This window comes from Equus quagga, chromosome 18, assembly GCF_021613505.1.
Source record: "Equus quagga isolate Etosha38 chromosome 18, UCLA_HA_Equagga_1.0, whole genome shotgun sequence".
Taxonomy (NCBI): domain Eukaryota; kingdom Metazoa; phylum Chordata; class Mammalia; order Perissodactyla; family Equidae; genus Equus; species Equus quagga.
Genome location: NC_060284.1, coordinates 25042157 through 25067112, shown reverse-complemented (window position 1 = coordinate 25067112; position 24956 = coordinate 25042157). Strand labels below are relative to the sequence as shown.

General features: G+C 39.6%; 1 protein-coding gene across 2 annotated transcripts in view; it reads right to left on the bottom strand.

The window, feature by feature from the left end:
* Positions 1 to 24956, bottom strand: part of LRRC8D (leucine rich repeat containing 8 VRAC subunit D) — a 109534-nt gene that overhangs the window by 3292 nt on the left and 81286 nt on the right. The window lies entirely within an intron of this gene.

Below are 24956 nucleotides of genomic sequence, written 5' to 3'. Positions count from 1 at the left end.
AATTTACTGGACCTTGAAGAAGGATATGAGAACAGGATGGTATTTGGTGTGGACTAAAGTGTTGAGGTAGAGGGGTAGGATGACTTCTATTTTGTACAAGCCAAAATTGAAGGGTCTGTGTATAAACTCTGGCTAGCCTGTGTACCAGCCTCATACCTACCACTTACTAATGGTGTGATTCTCCCAGGCTTGTATTTCTCACCCGTATAATGGGGATGATAACTTCTAAAGGTTGTTGGAAAGCTTAAATCAAGTAACGATGTAAAGCTCTTTGTACATCCCCTGGCCACAAGTATTTGTTAGCTCTTTATATTACCTCTTATCACCCTGGTGGAAATGTCCCATGGACAGTTGAAATTAAGGTCTAGAGTGCAAGAGGAGTCCTAGTATACATACTTGGAATTTATCAATATATGTAGCTGAAACTCTGGTCTTTGATGCAGCACCTATGGAAAGCATGTGGAATGAGAACAGGGCCAAAGACACAGGCGGGCATGGAATGATCGGTGATGATGACACCAAGTCAGGACCACTAAGACCTTTGATCTCTACCAAAGCTGGTGACCCCAGCAGTAACAAAGAGAATCCTGGTGCCAGAACACTCAAAAATGTGGTCACCATTCACTAACAGCTGGCTGCTTTACAGTCCTGAAACTAATTATACAAATAATAAAGTACAAGGACAATCATTCTGGAAGTAACCAAGAAAAACACGATGCTTATAGTGGGAAGTAATGGCAATCGGCTTCGTTAATCAGGTATGGGAAACAAATGTTCATATTCTTGGACTTGGAAGTTTCAACTTCTTGAAAAGCAACATGACCACATTGTGCTTTCTCAGGAGGTTCTTGGGTTCCAATATTCATGTGTAAAATGATTTACTTCTTTAAAAAATTAGTAAAAAACAAAAAGATAAAAGGCCAGGCAAGTACCCAAGGTTCTGGGAATGCATTTATTTTTTAAATAAAAGATGGAAGATTTTTACCTATCTATGCAAAAGTTGCCTGGAGTGCTGTGTTGAAAAGGATTCTGAGGCTGACTCTGGCTTCACTAGGAAATAGTGTTATGACTGATTACTAGAGTCTCTTCTGGAATGACAAAATGGAGAGTGGTGGCCTTAGGACTTTGATTCTGCTCATTCTCTGCTGTAGATAAGTCTCTGAAAGCAGGGGCCATGTCCTATTTTTTCTGAAACTCTCCCACCCACCTAGTACCGTACAGAGCAGGTGCATAGTATTTTTTAACAAAATACAATGAGGATCTATTCAGTTGTACTGGCAATTCTCATATCATTTTTTTTAAGTGAAATATCTTTTATGTAATCAGGTAAACACGAGGCCAAGAAGTCCAAACGCACCTAAACTACTAAGTTGTACTTATATTTTGTGAAAATTGCTAGAACTCACATTTCCAGACTTCAGGGCTTAAGTATGAAATGCCTGGGGCCCAGTCTTTGTACAAAATTACCAAGGAAGTGGGGAAAAGACACAGAAATATTTGTACCTCAGGAGGGAAAGGGGGAGATAAGCACAGGGGAACCCCTTTATTCTGAGCTCCTGTCTCGTGTGTGTGTTTTCCTTCTGTGAGTCGCTTGGGAATTTAAGCAGGAAGCAAGGCTACTGGAATGCACAAAACCCAGCTCCGAGCCAGAGGTTACAGAGTGACTCTTGCTTCACGTACAGAGACCGGAGAAAGCACCTCGAACAGGTTCATTTGGCGAAGAACTTTGTATGGTCACACCCAGGGGTCGCAGTTTTAAAGAGCCATTCGTATGGATGACAGGAAAGCTAAATTTTTTTGCACATAACAATTCTTTCAAATAGGACTTTTCTTTACTCTTCAAATAGCTGCACTGGGCTCTAGAGACACCAGGATGTTTGGGCTGGAGGACCGAGGGAGAAGAGAATTTTGAAAGCTCCTGTACTGGGCATGTTAGTTACTTGTCTTTTAAGCCTTGATTATGACACTGGTTTCTCAGCCTCTAGTCTTGAGCTCCTTCAATCCATCTTCGACCCTGCCGCTGCCCCTTTGGTTAAATTCCTCTTTTCCTCACACTCTCTATGCTCTGGGTTGATAACTTCTTCCAGCTTCTCCAACCACCCATTCTCTCTTGTGTTCAGCTCCTCCTACATTGTTTCCTTTACCTGGAATACTTCCTCCTCACTCCCCTTCAGTAGGCTATCAGGTTTCTGTCACCTTTTCCAGGAAGTCTGGGTGATACGCTCCCACAGGACTCTCTACCTCCACCCATCACAGCCTTTATCACACCATGGTAGAACCAATTGTTTAGTGTGTGATTCCCTATTAGACTGTAAACTCAGCGAGGACAGGGACCATGTCCGTCTTCCTTATTGCCATATAGCCAGTCCCTGACACAAAGTAGGTGCCCAACTGGTGAAAGGACTGTATGGGCTCTTGATCATCCTCTTCAGCGGTATCATCATCATCACCAAGATTTCTGAGAACACTTATTAGCTGTCTATATACGGTATTGGGCAGAAGAGCATTTTATTAAACTTAATTGTCACCACAAAGCAACCTGGGCCCACACAAGAATAAAGACTCTAAGCCAAGCCTCAGCATAAAAATAAATAACTAAAGGACCACACAGCAGAGAAGTTGTGGGATCCTTGTAACCAGTAGTATTTTGCAGCTGTGAAAGCTTCAATGGTGGTTTTCAAGCACCTTGTACTCGGGACAGGCTTTGATTCCAGGAGAGAGAAGAGGAGGCTGATTACTTTCCCAGAGGAAGAAGAAAGAATTAAAAGGTGGAGCCAGAGAGCATAGTGTTAGAGGACTGTAACTTGACACTGACCCCCTCTGGTCTCTGCACCGGCAACAACACCCGAACACGGAACAACTGAGACCAGCCTGGGACACTCCAGCCTCAGATGGGCTCTTCTCCAGCAGGCTGCCTGCTCTGCCTCTTGCCACCAAGGGTCTACGTCTCTGCCATTTCCTCTAGCCCATTCCCTTTTTTCTTGCTGTGGAACTCTTACTTACTCTTCAGGTCCCAGCTCGGGCACCTCTTTCCCCAACTCCTATCACACTATTTAATAATAATCTGTTTCCAGTGTTGGTCTCTTCAACTAGATCTTGAGCTCCTGGGGAGCAGAGACTATGTCTTACTCACCTTTGTATCTACCATGTCCTACTCTCACCCCTGGGAACACAGAAGGCATTTAGTGATGATGATGATTATCATTTGTCATCTTCCTTCCATATACCAAGCACTCTGCTAGGAGCTTCACACCTGATACAATTCTCTGCTTTTGTACAGAGTGCATTCCTGAAAATGAATGCATGAAAGCTCAGAGTTTCAGGTTTTGGGGACTGAGGGAATAGTTCCATTTCCAAAATCCTGCACAATATTGTAAAATTGACCAGAATTCCTAAAATTAAAAAGACAGATAATACTGAGAGCTGGTGAGGATGTAGAGCAATTGGAACTCTTAAGCACTGCTGGTGGGAGTGTGAACCGATATAACCGTACTGGGAAACTTTGGATTAGTGTCTACTAAAACCGGACATATGCATACTCTATGATCCAGCAATTCCACTGTTAAGTATACACTCATGAAAAACACATATACTCATCAAAAGACATGTACAAAAACATTCACAGCAGCACTCTTTGGAATAGCTGTAAACTGGAAGCTACCCAAGTGCCTGTCAACAGTAGAATGGAAAAATGAAATGTGGTATCTTCACACAGTGGAATGTCAGGCAGCAATGAGAATGGACGATCTGATTACATGGGTGTGTTCAGTTTGTAGAATGCGATCTGTACACTTAGGCTATATGTCTTTTTTAGTATGTATGCTTTAACTTCAATAAAAAGTTTCAAAAAGAAATGGCAAGAGAAGCTGCAGCAGAAACAGCTGCCCTAGGAACGTGCTGTGACACCAGACTGTGGCAGAAGACAGGCTTTGCCTCAGCCCCATCCCAAGGTACACCCAGGCTGGCTAGGGTCACAGGTCAAGGAAGCCCATAGCCTTCCTCTGGCAGCCTCCCCTTGCTGTCTATCTCCCTGGCCCGAGAGAAGGGGCCTGCTGGAGTACAAGGGACCAAAACTGCCACAGAAAAGAGGGTGCAGAAAAGAGGTACGAATACAGACTGTGCAGAAGCTCTGGCTGGAACAGTTGAACATACACAGATGGAACCCAAGTGGAACATTGCCTGAATTCCATCTAACCTTCACAACATTACTCTAAGCTGCCAAAGTGTTATTATTTTCCCTTGACAAATAAAGAAATAGGCTCACAGGAGTTATGTTGTGGAAGTCAAATAATTAGTGGTGGCGTCTGGATTTAAAATCTCATCTAAGGCCAAACCACATGTTCTTTCTCCCAGGTTACATTGCCACTCTTCTCTACTTCTCAATTCGCAGTGCTTTACAGTTTGCAAACTACTTTTCTATAAAATATCTCAACTGATTCTCACAATAACCCAGTGAATTAGGCATTACTCTTGCCCTCATACAACAGTATGAGGAAACCTGAGGCACAAAAAGCTTAAATGGCCTCCCTGAGCTAATTGAGACAGCTAACAGAATCTTTCATCTCCACATCTCCTTCTCTATCACGCAGTCATTCAATGGCTGCACTGTTATCTAAGGGTTGACTGTTGAAGGAAGGACCTTCTCACTGTTGTCCTTGGCTTTGAGGAGACAGAGGAATGAAATTATGTAATTATTACCTTCCCTAAGGCAACCTTTCATGACTTTCCCTCAGAATTCAAGGAAACTATGAGCCAGGCACCATGGAGGTGAATACAGAAATGATGTAACCTATTCCTTGTCCTCAAGGAGCTCCCAGTCTAATGGGAAGTGACAAGCAATAAGTGTGCTATTGTGTGTGCATACAAAGTATATTAAACATATAGTCATATAATATAGTATATTAAGTACATTATGACTCGCCAGTAACTTTCTAATGTGAAAGTCAAGTCCATGAGAGAGATCAGTACCTAGCTTTCTGAATCCCATATCTTGAGGTTTGATCTCCTCATTGAATCGGGACTCAGAATGGATATAAACGGTTATCGGGAGATTTTTTTCTTTAACCCGAGGAAGGCACATTTAGTAAGTATTAATTGCATACATTCTTTCGGCTCTCCTCTATAACGTCTGTTGCAAAAGACTTAAAGCATGACAGTATGAGGAAGTGGATTTCACATTCCAAGGCTTCTTTGTCTACAGCACGTAATGAAAATCAGCTTAACATTCCTGTAAGTAAACGTTTCTCATGGAAGTCAAGGCAGACTTTTGTACTAGAACTGAAATGGGGACTTCAGTTGGACAAAGATGAATCAGAAAATAACAAATTGAATCTAAATTCTTTTATAATATACGATTCTGTTTTCTTATCCTAAAATATGGCCAATAATAAAGGAATAAATCAATATCCAACAGGTTCAAAAATTAAAAGCCATCATAGCTGAACAACCCTGGGAATAGACTAAAAAACACTGAATTGCATACTTTAAATGGGTGAATTGTATGGTATATGAATTATATCTCAATAAAGCTGTTAAAATTTAGAAGTTAGACCTCAATCATTGTTTATTTTACTGCTAAACTGCCTTCCAACAGAAGTGGGATAGTGACACTACATAGGATTGCAGCCCAATTGTAGATATTCATGCCAGACTGTATTCTAAGTTCAAATATGTTTTTAAATGATTGCTATGTTATTATGCTTACGTGGAACTGGTTCTAGACAAAAGTCTTTAGCTTTTGACTTATCCTCTGAGCATCCATGTTTCATCTATCAAATCAGAATAACAATACCTGCTTCACAGGGCTGTGGATTGGAAACACCCAGTTCAGGGTGTGACATAAAGCAAGCCCCCAAAGATGTTTGCTGAACCTGAATGCAGAGAGAGAGAATCACTGAGCAGAAAAGTAAGCCCATTTTAACAGTCTTTAACTGAAGATGACTGGGCCAATTTCTTGAGTTTTGTGCTAGCATATAGCATTACGTACACTGAAGTAATCCTGACATAAATGATTGACAATAAAACTTTGTATTCAATTTCATTTATTCTTTCAAAAACATTTCAGTTAAAATTACTTACGTTAGGAGGTGGCAAATTATACTAGAAAGAGCACAACTTTGATGGCAAAGAGACCTAGATTCAAATCTTGCTCTTTGTTCACATTTAGTAGCAGTGTAAATGTGGGCAACTTAGTGTCTGCTGGAAAATGTACATTAATGAGATTATTATTAGCATACATCAAAATTCTGGCATCAAAACAGAAAAATATGATAACTGAATTTAAAACTTTAAAAATTAGTCCCATCTGCACTAGGAGGTCTTCAGTACCCCTATTAAAAGAAGGAAGTCAAATGGCTTTGAAACGTTATTTAATGAAAAGAGTTTAATGTGTGAAGAAGCAAATAGTTTGATTAATCAACCTAATACATAAATTTTCCCCTACCCAATCAAATACCAATTTTCATTTTCTTTCTAGGTTCTGTGAAAAAACAGCTTTCTTGGCCAAACTGGGCAAATGGGAGAATACCCAAAAGACTGGTGAGGATCAAATTCTGAAACGCTTCATTGAAACAAGTCAAAGGAGAATAAATTAAAGTTCATGAAGAGGTAGCAAACTGTACCATCACTACAAATAATCTTCCTCAACACTCAATATACACATAAGCATATATATATACACATGGGCGCACGCATACACCACACCCAATTCAGATGTCAAAAATTCATATGGTTGAAGAAAACAAATGCTTCAGATGCAAAATGAGAAAGAAGGAATGATGCAGTTTTTTGCAGGAGAGCCATATATTACAGGTATTATACAAGTGTTAACAGTTACGGACATTACCATTATGCAAAATACTCTATAGCTGATATAATTCTATATACAAATAAAACAATTCACTAGTTACTCCCTTTTAAAAGATTATGATAAGAAATTACACTTTAAAAAATAGTTTTATTCTAGTACTACTTTGGTTTAGATACTTCAAAAATAACTGAAAATAATGTCTAGGGAAAAAACCCTCAGATTTTACAAAACACTTCTTATAGAAAACCTACCAAAATCAGATTTCACAGTGGGCAACACCCACCCATTTTTGCTAATTTCCAAAAGCTTTTTATAAATCCATTTAACACTGAAACTAGAGGATTACAGTGAATTCAGAACTTGTGAACTATAGAAAACACTTTACACAAAGTACATTTTAGTGCCTATATTTTAGCATCTATTTGGAGTTTCTCTCTAGAGTTCTTCAAAGCTAAAGAATATAACTCTAAATACATTTTAGTAGATCTAAGGCAAAATATCTCAGGAATTAACAAAAGTGCATTAATAACACTCTTGTGAATTTTCTTGCTTTTTCTTCTAGCTCTTAGTTCTAAAAGTCAAGGCCCACGTTTGAGAGCTAGAAAATGAGACCTTATTCATGGAACAATACAAAAGAGCCTCTAAATCAATGTCCTCCACATTTTATTCCATACAAATCAGAGTTTCTTCTACAAGTTATCACAAGCATTCCCTTAACCATGAGCTCAGGCCAACAGAATTTCACAAATGCTTCAATATCTACAGGCCTCACTTAGTGTACCCCCTACCAGAAACTTTATTTCATTCAACAAATCTTTATAGAGTATCCTCTATGTGCTAGATACAGGTTCTGGGGATAAAAAGAATAATAATATTAAAAAAAAAAAATTGGAAGCTGTCCTTACTGAGAAAGCAGCCTAGAGGAAACAAACAGAAAAGGAGCTAGGGCAATGGTCTGGTTAGTCCCTAAAACGAGAGCCTAATGGACCTTAATAAAGGCTCCAGAGAAACCCTTCCTGGACTCAGAGTGAAGGCCTGGTCAACCTTTACCATTCTAACTTCGTCCAGTTGGCGAGGCGGCCAATAGGATTTCTCAGGGGAACTTTGTGTGCATTTCTAAACTCTCTGCTTCTTTCCATCTGTAAGACAGACATCTCAAGCCAAAATTGCCCATTTTCCTTTTAAGTTTACTCACCTTTAATATTGCTTCTCTAGAGTTTGACTCACAGGTTCCTAAGGAAAGTAAATTAGGACAGAGCTCCCTGATATCCTGAGCAGCTTTCCATGGTCCCGGGACATTTGCCACATTCTCCTCCAGTTGTCTTTGGGACAGAAAGCCCCTCTGATCATCGACTCATGGCTATCTGTTCTGGATGTGGACAGCTGGGAGCCCACCAGTACTTATTCCTTGTTTGGTAAAGACTGCCAGGAAGCACCTGAGGACCCTGCCCTGCGCATCTTACCAATCCTCAAAAAACTTCTCAAAGTTAGTGAGAGACAAGGATGCTCAGATACTGATACAATATGCCTTTGTTAGGTAGCTTATTTAGGCTACTCGACAGTATCTTAGGAGACCCTAGCCATCAGGACTAAAATGAAGGCAGTTAGACAATGCTTACTCATGACACTTGCTGAACGGTAAATTCCATCTGTCTCCCTTTCTCCCTCCACCTGGGTCTGAATTCCTACCCTCAAGGGAGGAGAGTTTCTTTTATCTGCATGTTCTTAGGGCATGGCACAGGACAGACATTTAATAAAGGTCTGTTAACAGAATAAATCACGCAGAACTAGAACAGAGTTCTAGGAGAGGTCTCAGAGGGCAGTGAACTTGTACGCTAAAGACTGTTACTATTAATTATAGTGACATATAAGGTCACTATTAATTATGCCACAGTCAAGATGATCAGCTCTGATGGACGTTCTTCAATGTCCAGATGGACAACCCTTTTTAACAGGTTATTCTGAAGATAACTCATTCTGATAGACCATCTGCATGCAGTCTGGCTCATAATTAAACATTCTATAGGAAAACAGAGACAAAGGTAAGTTTGGGCACACCCTCACCAGGAGATAAGACCAAGATCAGCTTCCTGATGGAGGGCAGGTGATAAGCTGGCATGAGCTCTGGGGCAGAAGCAAACGAGCACCATTTTAGCACACAGCCAGGTGATATAAAAAGCCAGGGAGGAAGGAGCTCCCGAGAGGCAGACTCCCTGAGACAATGAAGCTGCCAGAGCCTCAGGCCTTCCTTCTCCTTGTCCTCATTGGGTTTTCTGCCCTTCCACATAGGCAACGGATGCGTAAGTTCTGTCTGTATGTCTATGCACAGTTTACTGGGGTCAGTAAACACTTAAATCAGAATACCGTGTCCAAATGTTGAGCAAGTGCCCAGGACACAGTAAGTGCTCAATAAAAGTTAGCTGCTCTTATTATTCAGTGTGTTGAATAAGGCATTTTATACAAAGAACTCTATAAAAATTCTCTTTGCCACTAGGTACTAAGAGAAGTTTGTCTTTCATGATGTACTAATATAAAGAGCCATGGAATCCAGATGTTCTCCACTTAGCTTTGGCTTCCAGGAAATTCAGCTAGATTTTATATAAGCATTATAAGCACTAACCCTTAGACTGAGTTTTCATTTAATTATTCACATATTCATTTATCCCTCCATCCATGAAATATATACTCAAGTGTTAACACAATGCAAATTCCTGGAGAAACCTTGGTGAGCAGATTCAGACATAGTTCCTCTCTCAGAATTCAGTCAAGGGGAGAGAAATACTCACCTAGCTGAATATACAAAATGGTCAACTGAGAAGAGCTACCAAGAAGAGGGACAGGTTGAGGCAGATGTGTCTTGCAGTCCAAGAAGATGAAGCTTCAGGACCCCTCCCTTGCACAGGCCGCTTTCAAGCCTACTTTTCTATCTCTAACTTTGTGTTCTTTTCCTTAGAAAGAGCTCCTCAAATTGCATAAATTTTGGATCAGAAAACCCAAACCTTCCCCTGGTTGCACAGTATTATAAAGACAGATAATAGGGGAGTTTCCTCCAGTTGGCAAGATCAGGGAGGAACTTTCTGAGAAGTCAGGCTGAAGTGAGGTGTGAAGAAAGGGTGCAGGGGTAGGCTGGACCAGAATGTCCAAAGGTCCTGTGGAGAGAGAGAAAGAGAGCAAAGAGCATCTGAGGAACTGAGAGAAGGGCAGTAGCCTGGAGCGGAGGGAGAGAGCTGAGTATGCGGTATGAAATGACACAGGGCCCCATAAGCCAAGTGAAAGTTTTTGATGTCATCAAACTAAGGGCAGTGAAAAGCCACTGATGTATTTTTAGCTGGAGATGGGAGATGGGTGAAAATCAGATTTGTGTCTCTTAAGCGATCACTGTGGGCTTGGTGTAGCTCAGTGAGGGAACATGGGAGATTAGGGAGGCAGCTATTGCATTACTCTGGGAAAAGGATGGAGGAAAAGCCTAGGCTGTGAGTGGTGGAGAAGCGAGTGAGTAAAATGGGTGGATGGTTGAGCTAAGAGGCCAAAGTAATAACAACAGGACTTCATAATAGATTGTAGGGGGAGGGTGAAGGAGAGAAAGGTCAAGGATGACTCCCAGATTTCTTTTAATTCTCCACTTCATCGTGCTGCCCCTTTGTTCTTTTATACACATTTACATGATTTTATTTTAACTGAATCTTTTTTCATAAACCCTTCAAATTCTTCTTTTCCTCACACATCTTTCAGAATCCTTTTTGTTTTTTAATTCTTTTTAAAAGTAGGCAGATTAGATGTAAAAAATGAAAAGACACATAAGTCCTCACGGGCTTGGGCATGAAAATATACCATGAACTCTACAAGCATTGTCTGAAAAACATTATCTTAGTGTTATCAACATACAGGTGGTTGATAACTATCTTTCTACAACACTTCCGGAGCAAACCACAATTTTAAAACCAAAAATAGTTCTGTCTTCATCTATATTTAGAGAACACATACATATAAAGCACTGTACTGCACAACATTAAATATAATCTAATCAAAAGGGAGCTAGCTTATAATATTGTAAGAATCCTACAGTCAAAGCCTGTGAGTATTCATGCCAGTAAAATCTGGTTTCTGGAATAAACTAAAACAAAAACTAGTGTGAAAAAACAAAAACCAACACCATAACACCAAGAAATATTCATTGTACCTTCTAGTGGAGATAGGGAAAGCGAGCATCATTTCATTCTTCACTGTGTTTTCTTTAGGTCAATATTAAAATTAGTCTACATTTTATAAGTAAACGACAGCCAAGCAGTGCGATAGCAGTGAAGGCGGAGCACAGATATATGGGGGCTAACAGAATGAAAACAAAACCAAATACTTTAAACCTGTACAAAGGTAATCAAGAAATGACATAATTCATGCACAAATAATCTAGAGTCTCTTTGTACTGAGCTAATAATTTAAAATAGAATTTTAATTCTTAGCAAGTTGGTAGCATGATGGATAAGAATGTGGCTTAAGGAGTTAGTCTGCTTGAGTTTTCATCACATTTCCACCTCTTACCAATTCATCTGTAAAATGGGAACACAAATTATGTCTCGCATCACTTGCTGTGTAAACCTGTGCCTTCATTTTCCTCATCAATGAAATGGGGACAAAACACCACTGTGATGAGATACACACACCACCCTGTATAATGCTGAGCACATTCACTGAATGTCCTCACCTCAGCTACTCTTCTAAATTGGCTCTACACAACCCGAAAAATCGGGGGAAGGTTGGGAACACTGAGGAAAACCCACGATTTGGAATGTGGCGGCAACAGAGAGGAGGAAGGACCCTAACGGCTTTGAGGGGGGAAAACAATCCATGAAGAAAAGAGAAAATCAAGAAAACTAAGATAAGGAAGGGACTTCAAGAGAAAGAAGGTATAAATCAGTCAAATACTGCAGACATTAGGGATAATCAAGGCCCAAAAATCATTAATGGCCTCTGACAATAAAATCTCTATTATAGTGGAATTCATTATTGACATCAGAAACCATCTTAAAGTTAACTAAAAACTCTTCCAAAGGATTAGCTTTTAAAATAATAAAAATAGAGCGTTATTTTAGTGATAAATTTATCTGAGTATCAGTTTTGCCTTATTTCAAAGGATTTGAGGAAAAAGGGGAATGTTTTATTCATATTCAAATTACTTAATCCTGTTTCTAAGTACTTAGCGTCTATTTGTATAGCTCTTGTGAAAATCACAGATGATCTTTAGAAAAGCTGGTCTGACAGGACACTTAACTGTAAGCTCTTCACTAGCTAAGGTGTGCCTATCAGCTGTTTCACACCCACTGGCACACCCACTGGGAATTCCAGACTAAAGTATCAGATATCAGATGTAAACTAAGGTCTAAATCTTATAAATGATAGAATTAATTCATCTGAGGTGTTATAATTTTTGGAATGACTAAATGTTATCTTCCTTTCTTCCCCATGAGAGGCGAAAAACAGTAAAACAGATCATTATAACCAAGAAACAATTTGCTCATTTGTGTGATTTTACATGCGACACATCAGAACTATAATTATAATAATGGCTACTGTCTTGATGGATCAATATCATTAGGTAGAGGCTGCTAATGCTAAGAAACATTTAAGATAGAGGCTGGCTGTTCAATCAGTCATCAATTTATTCTTAAATACTATACATTGTGTTAGGCATTAGAGATTTGTAGTTGAAGACAATCTATCTTACCCATCATAGACTTCAAACCTTTGTTGTCATGAAGCCGTCAAGCTCATACCACTTACATTTCCAACAAAGATTTGGCTTCGGTAATAAAATAGGTGCTGAGAACATATACACAGTAGAGCAAGATAAATACAGTCCTTGCCCTCCCAGAGCTTAAAGATCTGTCTGTGTTTACCTTAAGAATTCTAGAAAAGATGAAGCATGAACCACTACCACCATTCTGCCCAGAATTATTTAGAGTAAACATCCTAATACATCTTAATCTAAAATGACAACAAAGTAAGTGTATGAATCCCAAGAAAACTGATAGCTGAGACCGGCAATATGCAATAAGTACACATATAATTCACCATCTGAACAGGAAAACTTTTGAGAGTGACAAATGCTAAACAAGGTGAGATGCCAGGACAAGGTGTAACTGGGACTCTCCCAGGAAAACCAGGAGTGTTCTCAACCAAAGTACAGGACACATGGGCTAGAAACAGCTGACGTCATTATGTAAGGCTGATGCATAAACACAAGTCTAGATTTTTCTAGGCAAATTATCTGTAGACACATCCTACCTTAGATATTTCATGCTATAGTTGATTCAAAGCAGTTGATGTCTCAGGATAGTCTTTACGAATGGGGACTGACCTTTTAACATGGTGCCATGTTGGATATTACAATCATAGGAAGTCTAGAATTTTTTAAAAAATGAAATAAACATAAACCATCTAAACAACATTTCCCACCTTTTCCACAGGATAAATTAGGAAATGATAATATTTTTACTACACAAAGTGGGAAACTGCTGAAGCTGCTCACGGCTGGGGCCCTGCATGGTGGGCTGAGAGGACCTGTATTTCGGCAAACACATACTTATTGTTACTAGTATGCCATGGCCCACCGGGCCGAGAAATCGACCCAAATTCTGCAACACATTGATAGATAATGTTTATTTACACATCTGAGTGAAGAATACAAGATGGCAGGAAATGAATGATAATTCCACTTAAGAGAATAAATAAAACATTCTGAAGATGGTGATAAAATGATACCAAAAGTTGTACCGAATGTGAAAACATAAGTGATGAGACAAAAAAGCATAGGGGGAAAGTCTATGCAACAAGCATTAGTCTGTATCTACGCTCATGTATCCGGTGCCAACCATTTTTACCACAAATGCATTAGTTGAGGATAAGAGCCACAAACTATCCTTTTCATTTATATATCCTTTCTGGAAGAGGAAGGAAAAAAGTTAAGAGGTGTTGAATCCTATTACCTGTATATGGTAACTGCTGAAACCTTCCAGAATAGGTCCAGATGGGTTAAAAAAACCAAAAACCTCATTTTCTCCCAGTTTAACTTTTTAATCGACATAGTTCTTTGTTCCTGTGGTGAAGATGACTAAGTATCCTCCAGAAACCATTCTCCATTTCTACTTTTTAGTAATAGACACCTGCTGCCATCACCACTCAGTTTAGCTGGGTGCACTAGCTGCTCAACCAGAGATAATATTTCCCACCCCATTTGCAAGCAGGTACCGCCATGCAACTAAGCTGGGCCAACAGGATGTGAGAAGTGAGTGTTCACTTCCTGGTAACCTCTGTAAAGACAAGGCTACTTGATTTGGCCTTCCTTTTCCTTTTGTCCTGCTGGCTAGAAAATGGGCAACAGGCACAAACCTTAGAAACCACAGGTGAGGCACGGCAAAGCTGTCTCGCCAGCCCCTGGCTGCTCACATCTGGACTGTTACATGAGAAGGAAATAACTATCTTATTTAAGCCAATCAATTGGCTTAAATAGTCTCTGTTACAGTAGTTTAGCTGGTACCATAATTAATAAAATTCCAAACTACTAAAAAATACCTCTTAAATAAAAGCATTTAGAAATAGAAAGATTTGGATAGACTCCTTTTAAAGTTGATCCTTGGGGCCGGCCCAGTGGGCACAGCGATCAAGTTCACACGTTCCGCTTAGGTGGCCTGGGGTTTGCTGGTTTGGATCCCAGGTACAGACCTATGCACCATTCATCAAGCCATGCCGTAGCAGGCATCCCACATATAAAGTGAAGGAAGATGGGCACGAATGTTAGCTCTGGGTCAGTCTTCTTCAGCAAAAAGAGGAGGATTGGTGGCAGACGTTAGTTCAGGGCTAATCTTCCTCAATAAATGAATAAATAAATAAATAAATAAAGTTGATCCTTATCTATAATACAAGAATTTTCATAACTACTGAGGACTCACAGTGGAAGATATAAACAGAACATAAATATTTTATATTAATAAATAAATTAATTAAAATCATTTATAATTATAATCTATTACAAATAAATATACGATAGACATTATATTAAAAATAAGTAATCATAAAATTATATAATAACTATAAATAATTTAAAAGGTAAGACCTGTGAGAGAAAAAAGGCATTGGACAATTAGGAGATGATTTTATTCAGGCCACTGCAACATGGAGAACATTCATTAAGAAGGGCTGTTTCAAAGACAAGAAAGGGGCCTGGAGTTTTATAGAGGCAGGTGAATGAGGAAGTCATCTGAGAATCTTATGGGAGTTAGAAGAAAGAATAGAGATGGGTCTTATCTCAGAATATTCTACAGCAAAGTACTCCTTTTTGGTTTCCCAGAACATGAAAGGGTGGGGGATTTTCCAGGAGTAGGGGTCAGGAAAGTGCAATATTGTCAGACCCAAATTAGAAATGGGCAATAAGGAACGCATGACAGGTTTCAACAAGGGGGCAATGAGATCAGCACTCCAATTTAGAAAGAATTCTACACAGAGTATGGAAGTGGGACTGGAGAGAGGAAAGACTGGAGGAAGGGAAATGAATGAGAAAGTTACACTAGTCAAGACGATTTCCAGGTAAATTCAATTGTTCAGGTTGAATAGCTAGCATGGTGTAATAAATTTAAGCAGAGATGCCCAGTAGTCAGTTGACCTGAATCTCAAGAGAAGTATCTGGGATGGAATTACACATTTATGACTAATCATAAATTAGTATAGAAGATGAGATGACCCAAAGAGAGTACATATAGAGAAAAAGGTCAAAGAATCCTGAGTACCACTAACATTTAGGGAAGAGGCAGAAGAAAAGGATTCAGCAAAGGAGAGGGAGAAGAAAGAGGCAGAGAAGGAGGAAGACAACTTTGTCCTGGGAGCCAAAGGAGGCAAACACTTCAAGAAGAGGGTGGCAACCGGCATCACACATCACAAGCTGGTCAAGAAGTTAAGGAGTAGAGTGACTGCTAGATCTGGCGTTGAGAGTCATGGAGATTTCAGCCCAAGCACCCCCAGTGAAGAAGTCTGGCTCACTGTGGGCAAGGAGTAAGTGGGAAAGGGAACTTTTGCTTCTGGGAAGTTGCCTGGGGAGGGAAACAAAAGGCTGGGACAACAGCAAGCAGGGGAGGCAGGTTGGATGGAAGCGTGGCATTTTTTAAGATGGGAATGGAGCAGGGAACTAGAAGTTAAAAATAACTGGGTGAGAAAGTACAGAGATGTTTTTTCATACGGCTGTTTCTTATTTTGAGCATAAAGTTAAAACATATACAGTAAACACATTTCTACTGGAGCTCTAACTCAAGTATGTAGCATATGTTCTGACTAAATAAAGGTATCAAGAATGAAGAATTCATAGTTCTGCGGAAAGTCTTAAACAGAGTTAGGATATATATTGTGTGCTTTTCCCTTCACTAAGTTGGTAAACATTAACCTTGCTAACCACCATATCACTTATCCAGTCGTAAAACTTTAAAGGGTACTTTTTGGGAAAAGACTAAAGACAAAAAAAGGTGCCTTGCAAAAGTAATTCCACAACTCATGTAACTCTGACAAGAAAACACAGCACATGGACATATGTTCAAGTAATCCAAACAGTGGCGGGCTTCCTCACCCGCTGAAACTCCCTGTGAAGGTCAAGCATCGAAAGAACTCAAGTCAGACTACACTGAAAGGAAGAAGGTGGGAAAAGAAATATTTATTATTCCTCAGGAGAGTGTTAGTGACCCATAGCAGCTTAATTTACTTCTCATTTCCCTGGCAGCAGTACGGAGGGGAAAAGATGATGTCAGGCGGAGTGGTGTACACGGCTGGCGTCTTTGAGTGGCAATCCCAGGCTGTACCTCATCCTGCAACACTGAGGCTCCTGCAAATATACAGGAGGAGACAGGAAGATAACCAGCCCTCTTGAGTAACCAAGCTCTCACATACTGGAGCTCATCAAATGGTCACATTCTCCCGAAGCAGTACTATTTCTGTTCCGTTTTTATTGAGAGAAAACTGAGGTTTAGAAAGTTGGAGTTTGACCAAGGTCATGCAGAGAAAATATGGCAGTCCAGGATTCAAACCCAGATCTCACTGGCCCGACCAAGCCCATCCCTGCCCTCTTCAGCTTGTTTTAAGTTAGAGATGAGCTCAAATTAAATTAAAATTTACAAATTCTTAGAAGGAATCCTTAAGTGAAGGAGACAAGGCCCTGAGGTTCGAAGGCTGCTTCAGGACACAAGGAACAAAGTCTAAAAAGTGAAATTACAACCTGACTGCCATTTATTAACAGTATTACCTAATGTCTTTACCATCATCTTGGTTTTTAAAAGCACTTGGACAGATTCCAACTCATCTGATCCTTACAAATTGCTGAGAGACAAAGAAATAGGGTCAGCTTCATTTTTTAGCTAAGAAACTGCTGCAATAAGGAAATGGCATAGCTGAGATTACAAACGGAGAGTTCTATAACATCAAGTGTCCTAGAGCAGGCTCTCAATAAGTGTTCAAGTGTCTCACAATTTCACATATCTTCAGAAGGAGCTGTTAACAAAGTCAGAGCAAATATTCAGTATAAGCTCTTCTTTAAACTTAAGTTATGAAGATTTCCTTTTTATTCTGAATTCATTTTAATAGAAACTAGAACTGTAATTCTTTTCTTTTTTACAGATAGGCACCTGAGCTAATATCTGTTGCCAATCTTCTGTTTTTTTCCTTCTTCTCCACAAAGTCCCCCGGTACATAGTTGTATATTCTAGTTGTAGGTCCTTCTGGTTGTGCCATGTGGGATGCTGCCTCAGCACGGCCTGACAGCAGTGTCATGTCTGTGCCCAGGATTCGAACCTGTGAAATCCTGGGCTGTGGAAGCGGAGCACAGGAACTTAAAATACTGAGCCACGGGGCTGGCCCCTGGAACTGTAATTCTTAAAGAGTAAATAACTCACTTGGGCCAGCCAGTTCACAAGTGCAAAATATGTACTGATTACCACTGTGAATAAAGTACCAGCATAGCTCTGATTTTAGGAATCTTACAGGAGGGGCCAATGGACCTACATTAGAGCTAAGATTCTTAGTGAGGGGATAGGCTATATTTACTATATTCTTATAATTCTACTTTGCCAAATAAATTTCCTTTAGTGCTTCTGAGAAGATGATACACCGCTGGTGCCCCTATAAACATTCTCTTCTCTTAAATTAGGCAATGAAAAAATTGGCATTAGAAAAAAATATTTCTACCTATTACTTTTAATTCTGGAGTCATTGGTTATAACCAAACTCAGCAAGTTGCCTCCTAGTAACCTATACCTAATGGCTACTTTCCATAAAATATGGCACATGAGGAGGCAGTGTGTTTCTTAAATGCCTTGAGTCTTTCTTCACTAATAACACAATCACAAGCAGAAGAAAAATCAGACCTGAACAGCACTAGCATCGCCGAGAGACAGGAACACCACTGATATAAATTACAGGCCTTCTCTAAATCAGAGACCATCATCCATTTCACAGAGAGCTTCCTGCCCACCAAAATCTGCCTTAGTTGGTTTTCTTTCTGTTATTGTTGTTGAAAAACAGAGACACTGAGCCAGCCCAGGCAGCATCATGGCAATTTCAGACACGCACACACACAGAGCCTTTAAAGCTCCCATGAGGACATCTAGTTTTTAAGGAAATACTAACAGGGAACAGGTTGAGGGTATTTTCCACTGGTTTAAAGATAAAGCTTTCTACCATTAAAAAATAAATCAATCTAGAATTATAGAAACAGGAAGCAGCAGCTGGATTTATCATCCTTCATTTCCTCTGAGACTCATCGTAAGGATGGTCGTAAGGAACTCCCCAGCGAGACACAAGCAGTGGAGGGTTAGCCTCCTCCTGCCTGGACCCGCACAACCTGCACGCTGCTGCTGACTGTTACAGCGCCGGTTGCCACTTGCAGTCAAACTGCTCACTTAATCTGAGAGAGCTCTCTGTGCCCAGGTGTTGCATTTTGATAAAATGAAAAATCTGACTAGAATTTAAAAACACATATATAATTGTGCTGCTCCTAGAAGAGCCTGGCTCTCATCTCTCCTGCAGGTCTCTCTCTCCTGGGCTCAGTCCCGGAGGCTTTGGGAGGACAACTCATCTTGAGGGACCCTGCAGCCTTGTTCTGGCGGCTATCTTGCAAAGAGCATGAGAGCTGGGTTCAGGCTTCTTTCAGCCACTGGTGATTGTAGCTGAAGTCTCCCATCTTTCTCGGCCTCAGCTCTCTCATCTGTGAGATAGCAATGAGACCACTGATTTCAGAGGGGTGCAAAGAACAGTAAATGAGATGTGGAATGTGAAAATACTTTGTAGATCACACATAAATAATAACAGACTACAGTAACAGCAATATTCATCCTTGTAGAAGGAGTTTTACCAGTTCCAAAGCTTTCACAAACATTATCATTTCGTTTGATCCTCAAATTGATAAGAGTGGGATAGGTGGTGATGGTGGCATTGTCATCATCACCATCATCAACACTATTATTATTCTTGTTTTATAAATAAGCTAGCCTAGAGGAACACAATTGGAGAATTGTGTCCTAACTCTTTAACAAGCATCCAAATCATATGAAAACATTTCTGGCAGCACGTGAGTGGTAAGTACTAGATTGGGAGTTACAAAAGCTGTTCACATTTCAGGTCTGCTACTCTGGGCAAGTCCCTTAACCTCTCCAGGCAATGTGATTCATCCATTTGTCACCAGGCTGGTAGAAGACAAAAATAAATTAGACCTGGTTTCAGCTCCTGAAGAACTCACTTGGAGGAAAGAGTGGGGGATGGAAAGAAGTGACATATAAACAGATTAATTACAAAATAGCTTTTACTTAAAATATAGAGTATGAACAAAGTGCCTTGGGATCACGAAGCAGGAAATGACTAATTTTGTCTGGGGGACTCATGGAAGAATTCCTCTCATCTGTAAACTGGGAAAAGACGGAAATCAGACTACATATTTGTCAACGTCCCTTTTGGGGCTAAATCTCTGAGAAAACTAGCCTTAGAGAGCTTGTCAGCAATTATCAATACACAGCACAACTTCTCTTACACATCTGCTCACAGCCAATACATCATTTAAAATAATTTAGATATCTATAGTGCTAGAAAACCGTATTTTAGAAAACTCTGAAAAATAAGATTTTTCAGAATATTACTCAAATACAAATCATACTTGTAAGTCTGTGGAAGTTTGTGGGTGCTGGGTCAAAGTTAGCCCGATATGTAGGAATTATGAGACTAAATCCTAGAGCAGACTGTCTAGGTTAAACTCTTGACTTTACCAGTTACTAGCTGTATTAGGCAAGTTACTTGATCCCTCTGTGCTTTAGTTTCCTCATCTTTGGTGGTGGTAGTCGGAGGAGGAGCAGTAGGAGGAGGAGGAGTAGTAATAATAATAATAATAATCATGCCACCTTCCTCATAGAGTTGTTGTATTAAATGAGCTAACATATACAGACTTAGAAGAGTTCTTGGCACCCAATATTGGCTTTCTAAGTTAGTTGCTGTTGTGATCCGTGAAAGTATAGTAATTGGCATTTTTGGATAGCTCTTATAAAAATACTCTCATAAGCCTGAAAGTTTCTTATTTGGCCTCAATTCACAATTTTCACTTTTTAGAAATTTATGGGAAGTTCAATTAATCAATGATGAAATATAGGTTGAAATATAGGTCAGAAATACACTTAAGCAGAATTTTGGGGAATGTAATACACTAAATATGATTTTAAAAACTTATTTCCAGTGGCAGATATGAAACTGACATGGACAATATAGGTTTAAGGTAACAGAATCGGAAATGTTTGTATTTTAGAAAATTGTATGCTTTTAAAGTGACTACATCAGAGTTTTGAATATTTTGGAAAAATACAGAAAAGCAGAAAACAAAGGGGAGGGATGGCCATATTCTCTCAAAATTTCTTTTTTCCTACTGTTTTAGTCTTATATTTAAAATGTAATTTACAGTACATCAGAATTAAAAGAATTCAAGGTAATGTTAAAGATGTAAATTTAGGCATCCATCAAAAATATGAGCATTTTAAATAACAAAGTTATTTTCATTTTTTCTCACTAAATTCACACAGGATTTTAGGAAATTATTTGGGTCGCTAACAGTATTTTATCGTTACTATATAGTAACTGTCAGGTGAAATGGACTATATCCAGATAAAATTAAACTTCTGTAAACCAAACTGCATGTTTTAATTGGCAGCATTAGCAACACTCACCAAACCAAAAGATTCTGCATTTAATATTTAGTAGGTTAAACATCATTCATCTAGTGGCTCTCAACCAACATCAATACTTACTGACTCCTGGGACCTGTGGTTTTTATTAGTCAATAATGCTTAGGTTCAGGCCTCAAAATTAATCATTAAAACTTGGTGCTACAAAAAATGTTCACCAGAACCCCAAAAGAATAAAGAGACGGACAGGATATTTATCCCACTCTTACTATGTTCTGGAAAGAATAGGACAATTTTTCTCAATACAGAACAAGTTTGCTTTCTGACTGTTCTTGATGCTTTATAACATATCCACAGGAAATGAAGCAAAATAATTCAAGCTATAATGTACTGAGAGTCAAGTATGTGCCAGGCACACTGGAGGAGGGTTTTACAAAGACTATTTCATTTAATGGGTACAACTCCTTGAGGCAAATTTCTTCCCTAATTTTACACGTGAAAAAAAAAAGTAAAGCTTAGAAATGTTAGATAATGTCCTTGTAAAGTTAAAGAGCTAAAAATTGATAGACCAGGAAGCAAAACTAAACACACATACACACACACACTGTTTTGCAAGTTGTATAGGTAATCATTTTAGAGAAATATAAAGAAGGAAGGCATTCAAAAGTTTCTTGATGAGAGTATTAGATTAGTCTACTTAATTCTAGTAATCGGGAATCACAAATTATATGATAACATAAATTTATAACTGCTTTCTGGACACATGATCAAAAATTTAGGAATAAACTTTACAGGAACAGATAATTTTAGGTACCCCTAGAAGATCAAAAGGCCACTCAGTTAACCAATCCTTATAATTGAAATTAATTAAATACAAAAAGTACAGTGATATTATAATAATTTTATAGAAAAGGTTTATTTAAGATAGGATTCAACATTCAAATAATTCAGTGCCATTTATTAAGCTTCTATTATGTACCAGGAGTTATACTCAGAAGGCAGATGAATAAGATTCTTTCATTCATTCTTTCATCTGCCTAATTATATTGTGTGATGTTCTGGTATATTTGGTACAATGATTTATAGCTCCTAGATTACCTGGGGGGCCACAAACTATTCCAATTAGCAAGTTTCTAGACTGCCCTGCCTTTTACTGTTTTTGTAACAAAATATTAAAATAAGGCAGCTAGTCCATGTACCAAGAGAGCTGTTAATTTAGGCTCCTACAAAAGAGAATTTAACAGTTAATCAATCCTTCTAAGACAGCTTTACGATAAACGTGACTCTTAGAACACCAGATTGTTCCAGGAGAAACTATATTCAAAGTCAATCCCATTTTCTCAAAACACTTACTTCTTTGGGTAGCCCCAAGTTCTATTTCTAGAAGAAATAGTAAAGTTCTGGTAGGACTCTAGTTCTGACACTGATTAACTATTGGATCCTAGGAATGGCAATTCAAACCTCCAGGTCTCAGTTTCCTTATCTGTAAATTTGGACGACTGTATGAGGTTGTTTCTTCCTTCCTGATACAAAATTCTAAGATTCAGTCACGCTGAAAATACAAATTCAAATATATCCTTCAGCGAAAGCCATTTGCCTCCCATCCCCACTCCAAGGGGGAGCTAGCTGGTCAGAGTAGCTGAGTCCCCACACTACTTTATTCACAGTTTATCAGGGTCATCATTAGGATATAATTATCTTTTTACCCAACAGACTGCAAGTTATTCTAGAGGAGAGACTGCGTCTTTTTGATCTTTGTACATTCATCATCTAACAGATTCTAATTGCCTAGTATACAAAAGATATGCAATAAGTGTAATAAATTTTTGGAACCACTCTATCAAGCATTCGTTTGGTACCTCTTTATTTGGGTCCTCGACCACATTCTGGAGATATACCAAAGTTCCCACCCATTAAGTATGTGCAGTTTAGAAGCAGGGCAATCGTGTGATGATGAATAATAAAAGTTTAGTACACTTTAAGTCATAAGTTTAAGTGAGTTCCCTAGGAGAAAACAGGTTCTTGGAGTTTAAGATCTCTAAGATCCTTCAATGCTTTCCCATTTTGTGACCCACCCTGCAGAGCCTTACCATTTTTTCCTCCTCCATTCCTCTTCTATATTATGGGCATGAATCTGTGTCATGCTTATCTTATCTTTAATGATTCAACTCTTCAGGAGAAAAAACAGTCTCAAAAGGGTAGACACTGATTCAGAGATGGAAAAAACTAAAACACTTCAAGACAAGCAAAAGAAAGAGTTTAGGAAAAGTCAACAAGAAATTTTAATGGGGTGGTGTAAGTTATGAGTGAGGTTACATCAGGCCAGGGCAGGGAAAAGAAAAGAAGTAAAGATATATGTTTTTTGGCCTGAAGTGTTTAGCTTTCCAATTCCAAAACACAATTTCATGTAACACTTGTCTGTTCTTTGGTATTTATTTTTCTTGTTCATGCACATCCCTCGCGGTTAGGAACAAAAGGGAGTGAAGGCTGCTGGCACTTGTGCACGAAGGCACAGTGGAAGACAGGAAGCCCAGCTCCTGAAGGATGGCCAAGAAGCCCTCTGGGACCCTTTGTGTTCTGAACATGACAAATCACAACGGCCTCTCCACATGAATAAACGCTGACAGGTTTGTATAGAAGAGCTTAACTAACACACTCTTGTGTTTCTTCTAAGGTGAGCTGGGTACATATTACAAATACAGATTCCTGGGCTCCACCCAGACCTACCCGCTTCTCCATGAGCCCCCACAGATCTGCAAAAGAGTCTCTAACAGGCTGGAATGGAATGAGCAGTTAAGCAAACAAAATGCAGCTTGAGAGCCCTTGCCAGCAAGGCTGAGCCAAGATGACTCAGCAGGTTAGAGCTGTGACCCTTTACTTCTAGAGTCATTATTCTGGTTCTTATCCACTGGCTACTACCAATGCACACACACGGACTGGCTTTACTCCAGAGCCCATCTGAGAACACCATGGAGTGGCTAACACAACTTGGCACAATACACGGGCAGGTTTTTCGGAAGACAGGCAGACCCAGGCCTTGGTTGACAACCAGCTCCAAAAGTTTGGCTGAGAACACCAACAAAAAGTCATAGTCTACCTTAACTTCTGTGCTTTAGAAAGGGCACAGAAGTTGGAGAAAGAAGAAATGAGGAGCCTGGTGGGAGGTGGGATTGTGGGGTTCTGTCAGTCAAGTACTACAAATCAGTTGCCAAAGCTATTAAATTCATCACAGTAATAATAATAATAATAAATTCCCTTCGGTGATGACAGTGACTCTAGGTTTTGCCGTTCTTCGGCCGCTGCAATGCACTTGCTTCTGTTGGGGCTGAGTGGCACCATGCGATATACTCTGGATCCCGCTTACATTTAGGGTAAAATTCACCCTTGGCTGAGTTATATACACACTAGATGTTTGGAAGGCAGCACCGTTTGACAGTTTATGAAGAGGAATTGTTCCTCTCGTCATTTTTCAGTCAAATAAGAATTAATTTTTTAAAGCCTAAAAGTGATGTGTAAAAGAAGCTTCAGATGTAGGAAGGGGGCAAGAAGTGAAAAGGGATGGGAGCGAGTTAAAATACCAGGGAAAAACGTGGCAGCCACATAAAATGTACTCCTACTCCACACTTAAAGTTTTAGCTAAAGCAGGGCAAAGGGCCATCTCAGGTTCAAGCACAGCTGGACAGACGCCTCATGTCCGTCCCTCACTGAATGTCCCTGGTGAGCAGGGCCAGGTCTAACCTACGTCTGAAGGCTCCACAGCAGGTGTCGTGAGAGGACTTTGTTCCCTTTCCTCATGTTATCACCTGGAGAAAATTCCCCACAATATTAGACTTGGCCCCTCTCTCCACCTCGTCCTTCCTCTTTCTTCTCTTTAGGACGTGCCTGCCTGCAGAGACAGTGAATTCTGGACTCCTCTCCTGCTGGAGGTAGGAGGCTTTCCCTGCTGGTTGCCAGCTTCCGTT